Source organism: Natrix helvetica, assembly GCF_964273705.1.
Source record: "Natrix helvetica genome assembly, chromosome: 2".
NCBI lineage: Eukaryota > Metazoa > Chordata > Lepidosauria > Squamata > Natricidae > Natrix > Natrix helvetica.
In genome coordinates this window covers 14,818,391-14,834,564 of record NC_138552.1, presented here as the reverse complement: position 1 = coordinate 14,834,564, position 16,174 = coordinate 14,818,391, and the positions used below count along the sequence as shown (strand labels likewise).

Sequence of the window (16,174 nt, the reverse complement as noted above, 5' to 3'; positions counted from 1 at the left end):
CAGTCCTGTGACTGTGGCCTGGTGGGCGTGGTGTGGCTTGGTGGGCGTGGCAGGGGAAGGATACTGTAAAATCCCCATTCCCTCCCGATCACCTGGGACTCGGGGGGGGCAGAGAATAGATGGGGGCAGGGCCAGTCAGAGGTGGTATTTACCGATTCTCTAAACTACTCAAAATTTCTGCTACCCGTTTTCCAGAACTGGTCAGAACCTACTGAATACCACCTCTGGTTGGGACCAATATTCTTCTGAAGCTTCTGCAGAATCAGTTCACTCAGCTGGCATTAGCTCATCTGAACAAAATCCAAAGTAGAACTGGATAAAACATGCAAACTGTTAAAGGACAGCTTTTACCTTAGAAGTGTGGCTGGCTACAGTATTCTTCCATTTGAAAGCTTGAAAACGCAAAATCATTTTTTTTTCAGCACCAGCTCTCTGCAGTCAATCAGTTGTCCTCCCAGTAAAAAAAAAACCCAGTAATACTGATGTCTTTCCTATAGCACTGATAATTAGATCATTAGCTAGTATCTTTAGGAGATATCAGTAGGAAATTGTAGTTCCAGATACTGATTCTCAGCATGTCGTGTGGTGGGAGTCCTATTTTTTTTAGGTTTGTTTCTGAGGCGTAATGCAGTTTGTTTGGGTTAATGAGTTGTGTGAATCCAACTACTGGGGATTTGCAGAATCCTGAGTTATGGCTTGACGTTTACCTTAACATGATATGGGACCCTAACCTTAGGTATTTGACCACATTTATTGATGTATATTCTATGCTGTGTGTTGTCTTTTTCCTGGGTGCTGCTCTGGAGAGTCCAAGCATGGGTTAAATACAGCCAATCTGCCCAGGACTGAATTGAAACTTTAAGCCACGCCTCTGGTGCCGACTAATCTTCAGATTTTTTTCAATTCAGCTAAGCACAGTGGACGCGCTTCCAGTTTCTCTTCATTCCTAATTGATTGCTTGGACTCTCTATTTTCCTATTTGCTACAAAAAGATTCTATTCTTCTTCCTGATTATTGGAGCAGGCTTGGTGAGTCTCCCTTTAATTTAATTCCCTGGTTCTCACCAATTTCAGCCTCTCCGGTGTCCTGGGTTCGCTCGGGTGCCGTGAGGCTGCAGGCAGGTGTGGGGGAAGGAGCCTGGGTCGGAGTGCCGACTCCAGCGCAATCACAGTGATCCTGCTGCGATTGTAGCCCTGTTGATCCCTCCGTTGCTGCTGACCATGCTTCTGAGTGAACCGGCTGTTGGCGTGCAGCCTCAGAGCTCTCCGGTGTATGTGGGTGGCCATTTTAGGTGGGTCACATGTGGTGTGGCCTTTTTGAGAGCATTTTACATGGCGGCAGCCATTTTGAGAGGGTAAAAGTTCTGGTTGCCATTTTGTTGACCTACCTTTGCCGCGAAAAGCAGCTACAGCCACCTGATTGCCTGTCGCCGCTAGAAGCCTTCCTGTCCGGACTTCCGGCAGGTTTGGCTACTCACAGCTCCACCATTACAGCAGAGTGTGGCAGCGGAGGTTGGTGGCCCACGTAGTCACGCCCCACATTAATTGACCTGCGTGAGTGCTGGGAGCTTGGAGCTCGCACCATTCACCTTCAGAATCAAAGGACTGCTGAGCTTTGCTTGCCCTTGCCTTCAGTGCCTCTGCACCAGAGCGCTAAGGCTGTTTGTCTGAGGTGGTGGGGAAAGTTTCCTTTCAGGCCTTACATCCCCACATTAATCATAGCAGACGGGGCCCCTGAGGAGCAGCAGGTTTGTTTGTTTGTTTTTGTTTTATTTTGTTGGTTTGTTTTTATTGGATTTATATGCCGCTTTTCTCCCAAAGGACTCAGGGCGGCGTACAACATTAAAAAACACACATCCCAAAAGTTAAAAAGAAATTAAATACATATCCAAAAAAAAAAAAAACCGAATTTATAAGACAATACATTTAAAAATGAATTAAAATTAACAGGCCAGGTCGGCTTGCTGGAAAAGCCAACTTTTTAGGGTGCGTCAGAAGGACTGGAGGTCAGGGATTATGCGAAGCTCCGGGGGCAGCTCATTCCAGAGGGAAGGTGCTCCCACAGAGAAGGCTCTCCCCCTGGGGGTCACCAGCCGACACCGTCTGGCCGATGGCACCCTGAGGAGGCCAACTCTGTGGGATTGTACTGGACGGTGGGAGGCTACTGGTGGCAGTAGGTGGTCTCGCAGGTACCCTGGGCCTAAGCCATGGAGCGCTTTAAAGGTCATAATTAATACCTTGAATCGCACCCGGAAAACAACCGGCAACCAGTGCAGGCCGCCTAAAAGGGGTGTAACATGGTAGTACCTAGGTACCCCCATGACAACCCGCACGGCTGCATTCTGGACCAGCTGAAGCCTCCGGGTGCTCTTCAAGGGCAGCCCCATGTAGAGAGCGTCGCAGTAGTCCAGGCGAGAAAGGACGAGGGCATGAGTGACTGTTCACAGAGCATCCCGATCCAGGAAGGGGCGCAACTGACGTACCAGGCGAACCTGGTAAAAGCCCCCCCTGGTCACGGCCGTTAGGTGTTCTTCTAAACTAAGCCGCGTATCCAGGAGGACTCCCAGATTGCGAGCCTTGCGAGGTTGGTCCTTCTACCAGCAGGGCCTGTACCAGACAGGCTGGCAAGGCAGCCAGGGAGGCCATCAGAGCAAGCAAGCCTTACTCTAGGCATTTCCCAGATCTTGGACTTCTTGCAAGACGGACTTGACCAGGGCCTAGCCCCTAACACTCTTAGACGGCAGGTGGCGGCCTTGTCCACAATTTTGACCGTAGACGAGCACTCTTCCCTTGGTCGCCATCCCATCATCCGCAGCTTCCTACGGGGTGCAACCAATCTGAGGCCTCCGGTTGTTGACAGATACCCTTCATGGGATCTCAATGTAGTGTTACGAGCTCTCATTGCCCCACCCTTTGAACCCCTCCGTTCGGCCAGCCTCAAACATCTGACATTTAAGACAGCCTTTTTGATTGCCATCACGTTTGTACGGCGAATTTCCGAATTGGCAGCACTGTCAATTCGCGAGGACTTGTGCTTGATTCAACTTGACAGAGTGATCCGCCATTTGGATCCGGCATTTATACCGAAGATCAACTCTTGGTTTCACCGGGCCCAGGAGGTTGTACTTCCAGATTTTTGTCCACACCCAAAACATCCCAAGGAGAAAAAGTGGCACATGCTCGATGTTCGTAGAGCGATACGTAAGTACATCAAACGCACAGCTGCCTTCTGTCTCTCTGAATCACTTTTTGTCATGTTTCATCCGGCCTCCCAGGGCCGCAAAGTTTCTTCTCAGACCATCGATCGCTGGCTACGGGCCTGTACCACCTCGGCTCACATTCTTCAATCTATTCCGGTGCCACGCCATATCACTGCACATTCTACAAGAAGCGCCGCCACTACGGCAGCCTGGGCTACCCAGGCACCGATAGAGGAGATTTGCAAGGCTGCAAAGTGGACTTCCTTGCCTCCCTTTGTTTGAAACTACAGACTGGACAAATTTGCTTCTGCAGAGGGGGCATTTGGGAGGTGAATTCTCCAGGGCATTCATACCAGCGGAGAGACCCTGGACACTTACGCTTCCCGCCCTAGTGACACTTAGCTTGGGTATGTCCCATGCTTGGACTCTCCAGAGCAGCACCCAGGAAAATGACAATTGGCTTACCTGAAGGGTTCTTTTCTGGGTGCTGCAAAGGAGAGTCCAACCCCACCCTGGGGTCTGCTCTGCCTGTTGTCATATGGTCCTGTGGAACTTATGGATACTTGTTATGTCTTTCATTGACTTTGTTCCTGAACTTCTTGGCGCGCATTGTCCACGCCTTCATTGAATAAAATCTGAAGATTAGTCGGCACCAGAGGCGTGCCTTAAAGTTTCAATTCAGTCCTGGGCAGATTGGCTGAATTTAACCCATGCTTGGACTCTCTTTTGCAGTACCCAGAAAAGGACACTTCAGGTAAGCCAATGGTCATTCTTCTCATTATAAAGTAAAGGTTCCCCTTGCACATATGTGCTAGTCGTTCCTGACTCTAGGGGGAGGTGCTCATCTCCGTTTCAAAGCCGAAGAGTTAGCGCTGTCTGAAGACGTCTCCATGGTCATGTGGTTGGCATGACTAAATGTCAAAGGCACACGAAATGCTGTTACCTTCCCACCAAAGGTGGTTCCTATTTTTCTACTTGCCTTTTTACGTGATTTTGAACTACTAGGTTGGCAGAAGCTGGGACAACTAACAGGAGCTCACTCCGTTATGTGGTGCTAGGGATTCAAACCCGCGAACTGCCAACCTTTCTGATCAACAAGCTCAGCGTCTTAGCCACTGAGCCATTATGGCCCACATAGGACTATTACTAATATTCTTGTCATCTTTCCTATTGCTTCCTACCATTGATATCTTATGATTATATTACTTAATTGCTTGATATACCCTGAGACTTTATGCATCGGAGGCAAAATTCCTTGTGCATCCAATCACACTTGGCCAATAAAGGATATTCTAATATTCTATCTTCTTCCCCATTCGCCTTGGGAATGCATACTGCCGCTATGATGCCACACACAAACAAATGTTAGCAACAAACAAGGGAAGGATAATAGCTACAAAGTTTTCTGCTCTAGTTTAGGTGTGTACTAATTGCTTGTCTTGCCTACTGTATGTCTTTCGTTTCAGATTTAAATATCTAATGGCTCTCATCAAACAACATTTAAACTTTCTATGAAATCCTGCAAATGTTCCTTTAGATCACATTATAAGTAACAATGGAAGAAATGAGCTTGAATGAGAAGGCTGCATTTGAGACTCGGGGGGGTTCTGCAGCTGTTTGTGATGACAGTGGAACAGTTCCATTGAACTGCAGTCTTGTATTCAGCACTATTGTACCCATTGAGCTCTGTATAAAAACAGTCTAAATAGTCCACCGCATTTCTTTTTCCGCAGTATTTTCAACCTAGTCACTGGTGTGTGTCTCGGTAGAAAATAATGTGCGTGTTGGAAGTTAATGAGCAATGTGTTGGACACCGAGAGCACCAGATGTTGGTTTAGGGTTGAAATGTGAACAAACTTAATTCAACAAAGGACTATTTATCTTCTGAAATACTGATCACATGATACTAAGTCTCCCAGTAAACCAGATAAGTGGAACTAACGTGTGGAAAAAAAAGTTCTGAGTCTTGAATGTGGACTGTTTTTCAATGTTCTTTCATAGCTGTAGATTTTAAGTGGGGATTGTAATGATGTACCAAACTTAAGAATTAGATCATAATAGCTATAATAATGGAACACAAGGTTGTTTTACCTGTCTCCATTAGCTTACATAGGGAATGTGGTGGCTCAGTGGCTAAGACGCTGAGCTTGTCTTATCAGAAAGGTTGACAGTTCGGCTGTTCGAATCCCTAGTGCTGTGTAACGGAATGAGCTCCCATTACTGTCAACCTAGCAGTTCAAAAGCATGTAAAAAATGCAAGTAGAAAAATAGGAACCACCATTGGTGGAAAGGTAACAGCGTTCTGTGCACCTTCGGCATTTAGTCATGCCGGCCACATGACCACGGAGACATCTTCGGACAGCGCTGGCTCTTTGGCTTTGAAACGGAGATGAGCACCGCCCTTTAAGGTCGGGAACGACTAGCAAATATGTGTGAGGGGAACCTTTACCTTTATTAGCTTACATATTATGCTTTTCTAGAGGAATTGCAGTCTCTTCAGGTGGCAATATCTAGCACACTTTGGCTAATACTAGAAGCAAAGTAGTCTCAGGCCTCGTTAGCACTTGATGGCTATTCCAGGACTGTTGGCATGAGTAGTCCATCCCACCCAAAATGTGGATGAAGGCAGTGGAAAAAGTTACTATTATAATTCAATGAAGCAATATATGGATACAGACAGTGTTCTTGTTCAACCTGAGAATGTCTTCCTTTTTTATATAATAACTGTAGTGCCATCATTTTATATGGGTCTCAAAAATTGCTATTGTTCCTCTTGAGCTACTAACTATGCAGTTTATTGTAAGATTTTACCACATTCTGGAAAATGCTAACATTGTTTTAAAATGAAACCTTTTAAAAAGAGACAATATTTTCTGCTGTTTTTCTTTATCGATGTGATGTGCATTTTTAAAGCAAAATTTTCCATGTTGAGTTGAGTATATAGATGATAAGTGATATTATATTTTCATTCATTCTGACTGGTTTTGAACTACATTCAATCTTATAATATATACTGATTTCAAAATATGATGAATATTAATATCTAGAATACTTGGTCAAAATTCTAGATAATTTTTCAGACATTAACTTTGGATGACTGAGAAGATACAGAGCAAAATGTTTTCTGGTAGACTCGAGGGAGGGGCGACTCCTGGGATAGTCTCACAGCCTGATTGGTCCAAAGACTGAGGGAAATCTCTTTTAACCTCCTCCTTTCCCTGTGGCTCACAGTTCCTCTCAGTCTTTTGGTCCAAGCACTGTGTTTTGGCTCCCAGAGAGAGTGAGTAATTTCTAATAATTGATTCTTGAATTTGATCTATTGGCTACTTTAAATTCTAAATTCTTTGAGCTGCTATAAGAGTAAGGTTCTACATTTAGGCAACAAAAACGGAATGCACAGGTACAGTATAGGTGGTACCGTGCTCAATAGTAGTAACTGTGAGAGGGATCTTGGAGTTCTAGTGGACAACCATTTAAATATGAGCCAGCAGTGTGCAGCAGCTGCCAAAAAAGCCAACACAGTTCTAGGCTGCATCAACAGATGGATAGAATCAAGATCACGTGAAGTGTTAATACCACTTTATAATGCCTTGGTAAGGCCACACTTGGAATACTGCATTCAGTTCTGGTCGCCACGATGTAAAAAAGATGTGGAGACTCTAGAAAGAGTGCAGAGAAGAGCAACAAAGATGATTAGGGGACTGGAGACTAAAACATATGAAGAACGGTTGCAGGAACTAGGTATGTCTAGCTTAAGAGAAAGAAGGACTAGGGGAGACATGATAGCAGTGTTCCAATTTCTTAGGGGTTGCCACAAAGAAGAGGGAGTCAAGCTATTCTCCAAGGCACCTGTGGACAGAACAAGAAGCAATGGGTGGAAACTAATCAAGGAGAGAAGCAACTTAGAACTGAGGAGAAACTTCCTGACAGTTAGAACAATTAATCAGTGGAACAGCTTGCCTCCAGAAGTTGTGAATGCCCCAACACTGGAAGTCTTTAAGAAGATGTTGGATAGCCATTTGTCTGGAACGGTATAGGGTTTCCTGCCTAGGCAGGGGGTTGGACTAGAAGACCTCCAAGGTCCCTTCCAACTCTACTATTGTATTATTATTATTGTATCTTGCAGAGACAGGGTCCTCCATCTCACAGCAAGCCTAGGGAGGGCTAATTGGCTTTCTGCTCTCTCCTCATGAAATTTAGGAGCTCTGACTGGTCCCTGGAACTGTGCGAGTGTCAGGCTCTGTTTCTGCAGCTCCGAGGGAGGGGCTGCCAGGTAGAGGTGCTGATCAGGCTGCGGACGGCTTTATTAACATCAGAGAAGCAGCGCCTGAAGAAAACGAGCCAGGCCAAGCTATTTTGAGCCGTGACTGAAGAAAAAAAGTGGTTTAAAGCGCGCGGTGACCTCCGGTGGGCATTTTGGAAGTGTGCACGTGGAAGTGGCCGTTTTAGAAGTGTGCACGTGAATGTGGCCATTTTCTGGCCCTGGAGCAGCAGCTTGTATTGTGGTCAGGATGGGGCCGGCAAGATTCAGCCTCGGCAGCCCAATTGTTATTCCCGCAAGGCCCTTGCATGGGCTGGTGGCTCTGGGCACGAGCATCCTCAGGACATGTGAGTGGCACCAATGGCGGAAAGTAGGCAGTCCACTTCACAGGCCCCGGGGAGTGCCCTAAACGAGACCAAGGAGGGAGAGATGGTTGGGCCAAGGACGAGGGCAGCAACAGCCAAGCCTTCAGCAGCCCAGCGACCCTCTAGAGTAACCCAGAGGGATAAAAGCTGGCATCAGAAGGCCCTGGAGAAGAGGATTGCTAAGGCAGAACAACAAGCCCAGGCCAACAAGCTCTCTTCTCCAGTCAGATCCAGGTCTCCCCTAAGGCTTGAATCCCACCAATTGGCCTCTCCTCCCAGGGGGTTTAGTCCTTCTTCCCCCTCTATTTTCCCCACTGAGGTATGCAGGCAATCCGGTGTGGAAATTTCTCCATCCTGTCTCTCCTCAAGGGCCCAGGGATGTGGCCAGGGATCCACCAGAGGGTTCGTCCTGGGATTTCCTCCCTCCCTACACCCTAGCTCCTCAGGATCCTGCTCTGGGACTTTCGGAGGATGAGTTTGAGGATCTGGAGTTGTTCCCTGAGAGCATTAAGATACTTATTTCCTCAGTTTCCCCAGGATTGGGTGGTCCTACGGCTGGACCCTTTCTCCCTAAGAAACTCAACTCGCCCTTCCACCGAGCGGAGGAGGTCATCCTTCCCAATTTCTGTCCAGCACCCTCCCATGAGAGGGAGCGTCTTTGGCACCGGCTAGACGTTCGCCGCGCCTTGCACATTTATCTCTGATGCATGTCTTCCTTCCGTAGATCTCTTTATTTCATTCCAGCCTAGCCTCTTGGGTGCCAGAGTTTCCTCTGCCACCATTAACAGATGGTTATGACAGGCCATCTCTACGGCCTATGAGTCCTCGGGCCGCCCCCCCCCCCTTTGGGGATCACGGCCCACTCCGCACGGAGTGCCGCTACTACAGCAGTGTGGGCCATGAGGGCTCCTTTCGAAGACATTTGTGGGGTGGCCACTTGGTCATCCCCGACACCGTTCATTCATTACTACCGTCTGGATGCCTTTACATCGGCTGAGACATCTTTTGGGCGTAGGGTTCTACAACAGGTAGCGACCGCCCCTTCCCCTGAATCCTAGTTTCCCTCCCAGGGACTGAGCTTGGGTATGTCCCAGGAGTTACCCCTCCCTCGAGTCTACCAGAAAAAGAATGTTGGTCCTTACCTGAACATTTCTTTTCGGTAGACGAGAGGGAGGGGCAACATCCTGCCCCAGTTAGACATAGGTGATAGTCGGGGTGAGGGGCAGGGGGGTGGTTTTTCCCTTGCTTTTGTCTGTTTTTTGGCAGCATGTTCTGGTCATACGACTTTGAGGAACTGGGAGCCACAGGGAATGGAGGAGGTTAAAAGAGATTTCCCTCAGTTTTTGGACCAATCAGGCTGTGAGAATATCCCAGGAGTCACCCCTCCCTGTTGTCTACCGAAAAGAAACGTTCAGGTAAGGACCCATGTTCTTTTTCTGCCTGTGCTGTTTTTCTCAAAACAAATGATTTTAGATGATGGACTATTTGGATGGAGATGGTGGTTGAATCTGAAAACTAAAAATATGTCCTATTTTTAGTGACTTTTGGCATCCTTCATTCATTTACAAGTCTTTTTTCAACAATGCTGTGATATAGACTTAGAGTATTTTATATGTTTTTGTTATTTATTGACATTTGGTTATTGTTATTCAGTTGACAACATATTTCAAGGGTTGTGTTTATCTTTTTTTTCCAGTAATGTGACTTCTACCTACCAAGAGTAGGTATCATTGTATTCTGTATTCCGTTAAAGAGTATCACGTTTATTTTGCATGCAGGGGACACTATACATGCTATAGGATTGGGGTGTCAAACGCAATTTCATTGAGAGCCGTATCAGGGTTCTGTTTAACCTCGAGGGGCCGGAGTGGGTATGGCTGGGGCAGGTGTAGCCAGCTCAATGTCACTCATGTCGGGGGAGCCTGTGGTGGCCCAAGCGCTCTGCTAGAGAAAACGGGCTCCCGAGCTCCACTTTCAGCTTGACAGCCTCCTGCAATCTTCTGCCAGTGAAAATGCGGCCCTCCCAAGTTCCATTTTTGCTGGTAGAGGCATTACAGGGTAGTCCTTTGGTGTTTCCAGAGCGGCCCGGCGGGCCAGTTCTAAGCACTTCGCAGGCCAAATCCGGCCCTCCGGCCCTTGAATTTGACACCCCTGCTATAGGGGATGCCATTATAAAATGCCTTTGTATTTCTGGATCCTTTTTGCATTGTGCAATATAGATAAGGAGTATGTTACTAACACAGTGAAATAACTCCTAAAAGGCTGCTTCATTTGGGTTAGGCAACTCCACAGAGTTCACAAATAATATGTTACCACTGTAAAGTTCAAATGCCCAGTCCACAGAGTTCATAATCTTGCTTAACAAGACCCTGCTTCTTTCTTAATGATCTGATCCAATTTCTTCATGTGAAAGGAAACAAAATTAATCAGTAGTCTTTACAGCTGTGTGTTGTTATAAGTCTACTCAAAGTTTAGAACATTTTGGTCCATGATTCTTGGTTAGGTGACCATAGTAGGGCTATTCAGTTCACTTAGATGCCCCTTTCAGAGGTGCTGGTAGTGGTACACAACCATCACAGGAAGCAGCTATATACGTTTGACAAGCACATAGGCATTTTTCAGTCTTGCTAGAATTGCTAAGGAGGAGCCTTCATTTCTCCCTAATAAGCTTCCTTGTCTCTTTGAACTCTGGAATGCAGCCCCTCCCTCCTGGGAATCCAGACTGCATTCCACTACAGTTAGGAAGATGCTATCATCAGCCTACTTCTATAGATGCTTGATCCCAAATGCAAGAAAGCAAACAGATGTTGCATTTATCTGGGAGGAAGTCCAACTCTCCCCCCCCCCCCCTAAAATTGCTTTTAAAATGGAATATCATTTTCAATGAAAATATGATAATTGAGACAGGTACTTTTGGGTGTATCTAGCTTTCATTTGGTAAGGATGGCATAACTAGCATGAAACCCCTCTATAGTACATCTTAACAAACCTGCTAATGATACTTTTAAGCACCTTATATTTCTTAAAAGATCCTTGGTTTTTTGATGGAATATATTCTTATCACGTCTTAAGAAGTGCCAATGCTCGTTACAAACCCAGCAGCAAAGAAACAAGTTGCTTTAACATGTCTGGAAGTTATAATTAGTTATTTTAATGAAATGTTTCTATTATGTCAACTCCCCCATCCATGGGTAACAATTCTAATTCATCTGACAGTGACAGGTCAACTAGTAACTCATATTTTATGGTAGAAAAATGCAACCTGTCATAAGTTGCCAGAAACTCACAGCTGTCTGGGGTCAGAGCAGAAACTTTGGGTAAATGTTTCTCTTTAGGAGTTGGAACACAATTCTCCCTCCAACCCACGCCAAGGGCGAAAAAAGTGGTTCCTTTTCTATTATTTTCCTGTCTCCACCTCACCAACTGTGATTGATAGAAACACTTGCCACGAGCTTTTTCTTGGCATTCTTTTTTTTTTTTTAAAGAAAGAAACATGAAATGTTATGATAGTCTTATATCTATTTTTGACTGCAAGGCTGTTAAAGTGGTCCTGAATATCAATGTGAATTTAAATAGTGAGATTAAAAGACTGCAAAAAGTTTCTTTCTTGATATTTGGCCTTTTGCTTACATTTTTGGGGAATATTCAACTTTTAAGAGTTAGGAAGACATCTGTACGCTGATACCAATGCAACGTTTTATTTCTTTTTTTTTTTTATTAAAAGAGTTTTGTACAAACAAATTTTCCCCCTTTTCACCCCCCCTCCACACAATATAAATCTCATACAAATGCTATACCCCCCCAACCCCCCCGCAAAAATTCACATTCAAATATTATACCAAACACTTTACCCCCTCCCCACCCCCCATCTTAAAATAGATTACTCATAACCCCTCTCCTCCCAACAAACACTATATAAATTTCTCTTACATTAATAATAACACATTGATCATTTTCTAAGCTAATTTAACATCTATAACTCTTAATATAAATTTCTCCTAGCCTAACAATGTTTCATTAGTCCCATCTTCTAATTTATTCATACATATATATTGCCCCACCCTCCACCCTAACCCTCCCCCACCTCCCACACAAACCCACCCCCCTGACTTCCGCTGTATACCACTCTAACAATTCCAAACATCCCATATACTATTTACTCTGATCATCTATCGGTCTAAACATTCTTACCTAAAGGCTAGATAATAACTCCTAGTCTGGTATTTATTCTGTATATAATCAATCCATTTTGCCCATTCCTGTGTGTAATCCTCCTGTTTCTGAGCTTTTAAGAAAGCTGAAATTTTTGCCATTTCAGCGAACCCCGCCACCTTCTGAATCCATTGATCAATTGTCGGCAAAAAATCTTTTTTCCAATGTTGCGCAATCAACAACCTAGCTGCTGTAACCATATACAAGGCCAATTTTGTTTCCCCTTTGGTAAAATCCTTAACTATACCCAATAAAAACATTTGTGGAGTGAATTGTATTCTTTTCTTAAATACATTCTGCATAACCCACCATATTTTTATCCAAAAAGCTTTAACCTTGTTACAAGTCCACCATACATGAAAAAAGGTAGCATCTAGACACCCGCATCTCCAACATTTTGGTTGAACATTTGGGTACATGCATGATAATTTTTTAGGATCTAAATACCATCTGTAAAACATTTTATAGAAATTCTCCCTTAAATTCTGTGACTGTGTAAATTTAACATTCTGAACCCATATTTTTTCCCACGTTTCCAACATAACCACTTCACCAAAATTCTGAGCCCATTTAATCATACAATCCTTAACCAATTCACTTTCTGAGTCTCTTTCTAACAGTACATTATATATTCTTTTAACTTGTTTTGGACCAGTCTCTTTTATCTGCTTAATCAGTTCCACTTCTTTATCCATAAAGCCGACCCTGCGATCTTCTTCCCATCTCTTCTGAAGCTGTATGTAATGTAACCAATTTAAAGTAATTCCTTCTTCCAACAGCTGTTCCAAAGTTTTTAACTTCCATTCGCCCCCATCAGCAATAAGCACATCTTTATATAAACAACCCCCGAGTGACTTAATATTCATAATCCCCATGGTGTCTGCAAGATCCAACCAAAGCGGTATTTTATAATCCCAATTGGGCCGGTGCTTCTTCCATATTCTCATCAAGGCACTACGGAGAACATGGTTGTTGAACACTTTATCCACCCTGTCTTCATAAAAAAGATATGCATGCCATCCCAGAACAAGATCATGGCCTTCTATATTGAGCAATTCCGTTTTTGTTTTCCCGAACCAGTCTGCTACATGCGTTAATACCGCAGCTTCATAATACAATCAAAGGTTTGGGAATCTGAGGCCGCCTCTTTCACGTGTATCTTGCATAATCTTCATCTTTACTCTCGGTTTTTTCTCCTTCCAAACAAATTTATTTAATGTTGTTTGCCAATTTAACAAGGTTTTATCTGACTTAAGCACCGGAATCATCTGGAATAGAAAGATAAATCTAGGTAGAATGTTCATTTTAATTGCTGAGATCCTTCCAAGCAAAGACAATTGTAACTTTTTCCACGCTTCAAGATCTTTCTGTATCTTTTGCCACAACACTTCATAGTTATTTGAGAAAAGTTTTGTGTTTGATTCTGAAATTTGTATTCCTAAATATTTAACTTTAGAAACTATTTCAAAACCTGCTAAACTTACAAGTCTCTTTCTTTGAGTCTCTGTCATGTTTTTAACCATCATTTTCGTTTTGTTTTGATTTAGTCTAAACCCAGACACCATGCCAAATTCTATTATGATATTTTTCATCTGGATTATTGATTTCAAAGGATGTGAAAGGGTAACAACCAGATCATCGGCGAATGCTCTAGTTCTGTATTCCTTTTGCCTGATAGCTATGCCATCTAAGGATTTTGAGTCCCGAATTGCGTTCAACAAGACTTCCAAAGTTAAAATAAATAACAATGGGGATAATGGGCAACCTTGTCTTGTGCCTTTTTGTATCTCGAAAGTTGTTGACAAATTTCCATTAATAATAAGTTGTGCATTTTGTTGCTGATAAATTGCTCCAATCGCCTGCCGCAATCGTGGTCCCATATCCATCTTTTCCAAAGTCTTGGTTAGAAAGTTCCAATTCACTCGATCGAAGGCCTTCTCTGCATCCAAGAAAACCAGCACTGCAGAGATCTGCTTATTCTTATCAAGATAGTCAATTAAATCTATGAGTTGCCTTACATTCTCCTTCATATGTCTGCCTTCAATAAATCCTGCTTGATCATGATGAATAATCTCTTGAATAACCGGCATCAATCTGTTGGCTAGTACCTTAGCAAATATTTTATAATCTGTGTTCAGAAGAGATATCGGCCTGTAATCCTCTGGTTTCTTAGGGCCCTCTTTATCTTTAGGTATCAATGAGATAAAAGCCGCTTTCCATGAGGGAGGTATTTTTACCTCCTTGTTGTATATTACAAAATAGTTGTGTAAGATATTCAATCATTTCCAGTTGTAAAGTTTTATAATACATTGCAGTCAAACCATCAGTCCCTGGAGCCTTAGCTAATTTAAGTTGATTTATAATTAAAGTGATCTCATCAGCGGTTATAAGACGTTCCAAATTTGCCTTTTGAAGCACAGAAATTTTTGCAACCCTTTTTCCTTCCAAAAAATCATCTATTAACTTGTTCTGTATATTATCCTGTACATATAGCTTAGTATAATAGTCCACAAATGATTTTTTAATCAACTCTTGTTGATATACCATCTTCCCTCGAAACTCAATTTTATCAATAATTCTGTCATTCATATTCCTTCTCAAAGTATATGCTAACCATCTACCAGGTTTATTAGCATTGGCAAAGGTGTTATGTTTAGCAAATTGCAAATTGGTTGCTGTTTGTTCTGCTATAAGCATTTGAAATTGATCTTTCAACAGCTTTAGCGCCATCTGGAGCGCCTGGTCATTCGGGTTTATTATAAGCAGCTGTTCTTTGCGTTTTATTTCATCTTCCAATTCCATTCTCCTTTTCTGTCTAATTTGTTTGTGTTTAAAGTTCATATGTATCAAGACCCCACGCATATAAGCTTTACTTGCATCCCAAACTATTTCAATGGGAGTGCCCTTATTCATATTAAAACTGAAAAATTCCTTCATGTGTTTTTTAAGTTCATCAACATTTTTTTCATATCTAAATAAATTTTCATTTACTCTCCAAGACCTTCTTGGCCTCATCCCTAATTCAATTTGTAACCACACCGGACTATGATCGCTAAGTGTCCTGGCGAAAATCTTGGATTTCTTGGCTTTAGGAAGTAGATCCGGTGTTAACAAAAAGAAATCAATCCTTGAAAAGGATTTATGTCTATCTGAATAGAAAGAAAAATCCATCTCATTTAGATGTTGCGTCCTCCAAACATCTTTTAATTTCAAATCGTCTTGTAAATCAAAAAAAGCCTTTGGTAATTTGGTAGTGAATTTCGTCTTTGTACTCTTGTCTATCTTTGGAGAAATCACTCCATTCCAATCTCCCATTATTAGAATACTTTTAAAGTTCCAGTCTAAAATTTTTAAATGGAGCATCTTATAAAAACTTTCTTGGCATTGGTTAGGAGCATATATTCCTAGCACCAAAATGGAACCCAAGTCTGTATCAAATTGAATTGCTATATATCTACCAGCGTCATCTGTCTCTATAACTTTAGTTGAAAATCTTTTATTTATATATATCACCACACCATTTTTCTTTACCAAATCAGAGGCAGCATAAAATGTTCCCAGTTTTGAATTCACTAAGTACTTCTGGTCTTGCAACTTAATATGAGTCTCTTGAAGGCAAACAACATCATTATTAAATTGCTTCAAATAATAAAATATTTTTTCCTTTTTTGTGGGGAGTTCATTCCATTCACGTTCCAAGATAATAGCTTAAGCATCTTTAGATCTGGTCTGGAGCGCTGAAAGCATTTGCTGAAGATCTCTCTCCACAAGACCAATCTTCGGCCCTGCTCCTCCCATGGCTCCGGTTTGCTTCTTAGCTTCTTTCTTAGCACATTGTGTTTGAGGGTCGACGCGCTTGTGAGATTCTAACATTTGTCTAGTCGTGGATCTGGTAATACGTTGTTCGACAGGTTTAAATATCGGCATTTCAGTGAGAGACTTAGAAGGTCCTTCTTCCAAGAAGGAACACAACAGAGATCCAGAGGGGTCGACTCCACCTACAGCACCCTGCCCCTCCTTCTCTTTTTGTGTCTGCATTCTTTGCTCTTCTGTCTCTTTCTCAAACATCCTCTGCTCTAAGACATCCAAATCTACTGGTGTTGGTGTAGATGTACGTGGGGGGGTTGCATTTTTCTT

The 16,174-nt window shown here is 43.1% G+C and overlaps 1 protein-coding gene across 14 annotated transcripts in view; it reads left to right on the top strand.

Moving 5' to 3' along the window:
- TCF4 (transcription factor 4) overlaps nt 1–16,174 on the top strand; it is a 449,273-nt gene that overhangs the window by 36,672 nt on the left and 396,427 nt on the right. The window lies entirely within an intron of this gene.